The following is a 4067-nucleotide window of genomic DNA, read 5'->3' as shown; positions in this document are numbered from 1 at the left end:
GGTGGCCACGCCCCCTCAGTGGCCCCGCTCCATGGCTCAGTGAGGCAATGAGACTTAGTAGGTGGGCTGGGATCCCGCCTCCCACCTGGCCCCCACATTCAGGTGTGGCTTTGCCCCCTCCAGGTCACTGCGACTTGCTGGGCCTCAGCTCTCCTTCCCCTGTGTCTTCTGCCTCCAGTCCCTGCTGCATCTCAGCTGCCTGACAGCGCTGCCTCTATTTGGATGTAGTGCAGATCTGGCCAGGCCCTGCCTGCTGGGCATGGGGGCTCCCCTGGACCGCTCTGCTCCCTCCCCAGCCTGCCTTCAAGGCCCTCAGTGCTGCAGACAGACACACCTGACTACTGGCAGTGGTTCTGTCTCCAGCCATTGCTTCTGGACACCCTCCTTGTTCCTGGCTATGTCTAGCCCTCCCATGAAGCCTCGGGGAGACCTTATCTGACCACCCCACGCTGAACTCCTCAGGCTCCCTCGGCCCCGCAGCGCCCTGTGCTGCCTCTTTACAGATCAGCTGCTTCCACTGGCCTCTGGACAGCTCCAGACTCATCTCTGTATCCTCCTCACCAAGTCACCAGCCCAGGCCAGGCCAGAAGGGGACTGGGGAGGAGGGAGGAGATGAGGGTGTGGAAAGTGTCATTATTTAGAAGCCAGGGGGCATTGAGGTCATGGGCCTGGGCTCAGGATGAATGAGGACCAGAGGGGGAGGACTGAAGGGGCAGGGGCCGGCTCAAGGTGGAGGGGCGTGAGGACGATGTTGGGGGCCCAGGGCAGAGGAGGAAGGGCTAGGAAGCAAACTGATCTTGATAACAGCTTACACTGTTGGAGCCCCTACCTGGGCTGAGGCTGCTGATAAAGAGCTGGGCCCCACTCCAGGGAGCTCACCCTGAGGGGCAGGCACATGAATAGGTAACTCCAATCCAGGGGACCTGGGACACGGATAGACAGGCCTGGGGGAAACAGGGGCATTGCAGATGTCATTCAGTAGGCGAGGTCATATCAGAATAAGGTGGGCCCCAATCCAAGGACTGGTGTTCTTATAAGAGGAGAGAAGCCCAGTGCAGTGGCTCACACCTGTAATCCCAGCACTCTGGGAGGCCGAGGAGGGAGAATCACCTGAGGTCAGGAGTTCAAGACCAGTCTGGCCAACATGGTGAAACCCCATCCCTACTAAAAACACAAAAATTAGCCAGGCATTCTGGTGGGCACCTGTAATCCCAGCTGCTCGGGAGGCTGAGGCAAGAGAATCACTTGAACCCGGGAGGCAGAGGTTGCAGTGAGCTGAGATTGCGCCACTGCACTCCAGCCTGGGTGACAGAGCAAGAGCAAGAGTCCATCTCAAAAAAAAAAAAAAAAAAAAAAGGAAGAGGGGAGGCCACAGAGGCACACCTGGGGAGGAGAAGCCATATGAAGACGGAGGCAGAAATGGGGATGATCTGTCCATAGCCAAAGGTTGCCAGCAGTTACCAGACTTCAGAGAGTGCGGTTACCAGACTTGGATGCCAGACAGCACCCTCCCCTAGTGCCTCCAGAGGAGAGTGACCCTGATAACACCTCAATCTCAGACTTCTAGCCTCCAGAACCCCGAGAGAATAGATTTCTGTTGCTTGAGCCCCTCAGTCTGTGGCACTTTGTTAAGGCAGCTGTGGGAAACTAGCACAGACCCCAGGGCTCCTCTGATCCTTAGCCCCAGGAGGGACCAGGGGCAGAGACAGGGACCCCAGAACCAAGATTGAGAACAGTGTGCAAAGTCAACATGAAACTCCATTTTAGGAAAACAAAGTAAGTAGCATTTCCGGTGCGCCTGAGGTTATGGACTGAGGTTTGAGGCTGTCGCTTGGGGGCCTTGTGATCTGGGCTGGAGGAAAGGTGTACCCTCTTTGGCCCTGCTGGCCACGTCTCTGGCTCCTGGGTTGGCGCCATCTGTGACTGCTGGGGCAGTGTTGAAGGGCCAGTATGTGAGTGGCCACTGTGTCTGCCACCCCAAATTAATATTTGATGGTGTTGAATCACTTTCTTCTGAGACAGAGAAGGAGGCCATCACACATGGGTAATAAGATGCACTGGGCTGTTCAGCGCAGTCGGGGCCTGAGGAGGTTGACGGTGCTGTGAATAATTCATCCACCTGTAATGATTTTCTAGCCCTTGCGTCCCTCTTGGCCAGAGAGAGCCTGACCTGCCCTCCCCAACCCTGGCAATCCAGCCCAGTGCCTGGTCACTCTCGGTCACACCAACCTGAGTGTGAGAGGCACACGTCCCCCCTAGCTGGGTGGTCTGGGACTGGGCCTCGGTTTCCCCAGCTGCGCCAGCAAGAGAGCTGTGTGCCTTGCTCCTACACAGGAGGGGCAGAGAGGCCAAGTGCTGTGGCACTGACCCTGGAGTGGGCACCACCCATGTGCTGTGTGACCCTGAGCACCTCTCTGGACCTTGGTCTTGTTACTCTGTACAATGGGGACAGGAGCACTTGCCACCCTGCCTGTCTCACAGGGTCTTATTTCTGCTGTTTTGGTTGAACATTCCTGGTACGAGGTATGGTGTCAGCTGTATTCATTTAGTCTGTTTTTGTTTTTTTGAGATGGAGTCTCTCTCTGTCGCCCAGGCTGCAATGGCACAATCTCGGCTCACTGCAATATCTGCCTCGCAGGTTCCAGTGATTCTCCTGCCTCAGCTTCCCGAGTAGCTGAGATTATAGGTGCACACCACCATGCCCGGCTAATTTTTGTATTTTTAGTAGAGATGGGGTTTCACCATGTTGGCCTGGTCTCAAACTCCTGACCTCAAGAGATCCACCCGCCTCTGCCTCCCAAAGTGCTGGGATTACAGGCATGAGCCACTCTGCACATGGCCTCATTTAGTCTGCTTGACCTCCGTGGGCTGGTCGATGCTGTCCTCACTGAGTGGGTGGTATCCCAGTGGCAGAGACAGGAAGGGGCAGGGGACTGACCAGGAGACAGATGTCTACACTGTGAATGAGTGAGAGCAGCCAGGGAGAGCACAAGAGGCTTGGGGTGGAACTTCAGAGCAAAGAGGAGGCGATGAGCTTGGCCAGTGAAGGTCTGAGAAGACTGCCTGGAGGAGGGAGCTGTAAAGCTAATGACTGTGGGAACAAGGTGTTCACCATAACAGCAATAGCCACAGTAACATGCTGCAATACAGCACTAATGGGGCACAATGTCTCCCACTTTCCCCCATCCTACTAAAGGGAACCTTCACATTTTAAAATATGTTCTTTATGCATATTTGGATTAAACCCCTCCAGGGACTTTCTACTGACTTCAAATAACATCCGCTCTGGCCTGCAAGGCCCCCATCCTCTGTCCCTTGTCTTATCTCACACCTCTTCTCTACCACTTCCTCCTGTTTTCCTGGAACTCCTGGTCTTCTTTCTGTTGCACAAAAATGCCAGATCAATGCTCACCTTGGGGCCTTTGCAATCGCTATTTCTGCACCAGGAATGATCCCTCTGCCCCGGTCTTTCCTTGTGCTTCTTCAGTCTCAGCTCAAATGTCACCTCCACACAGAGGCTTTCCCTGAACACCCCCCAGAGTTGCTGCCCACTGCCAGCCATGGCCGCTGCGTTGAATTGCCCTTTTAACTTTGCTTCACAGCTCTTAACACTATAGGACATTTTCTAGTGCAGCCACATCTTTGCCTGTGACACTTTGCCTAGTGACTCTCTATCCCCCTTGGCTGTAAACTTGCCAGGACAGAGACCATGCCCCTTTGATGGCTGTATCTTGGGGTGCGGTGACCGGCACATGGTGACCTCTTAAGGAGAACTTACTGCAGTTGAAATCATTCTAAGCCATGCCCTAACTTCCTGGTTTTCAGCTCAGTGTAGCAGCCAGACTCCAGACAGGACACAGAATCCACACAGTAATCTGATCAAGGCAAGTTGATAGATTATTGATTATAACAGGGATCTGCAGTAATGAGGGATGGGTAGTAAGGAGTGAAGGGAACTTGAAAGAACCTAGTGGTTGCAGGTATAAGGAGCAGCTGCTACCCCAGCTCTGAGATAAAGCAGCCAAGGAAGACCCTCCCCAACCAGGGCTCAGTGGGGAGGGCACAGC

This window comes from Hylobates moloch, unplaced genomic scaffold (assembly GCF_009828535.3).
Source record: "Hylobates moloch isolate HMO894 unplaced genomic scaffold, HMol_V3 SCAFFOLD_16, whole genome shotgun sequence".
Lineage (NCBI taxonomy): Eukaryota > Metazoa > Chordata > Mammalia > Primates > Hylobatidae > Hylobates > Hylobates moloch.
The sequence above is the reverse complement of the archived record's forward strand: the minus strand, read 5'-3'. Positions refer to the sequence as shown.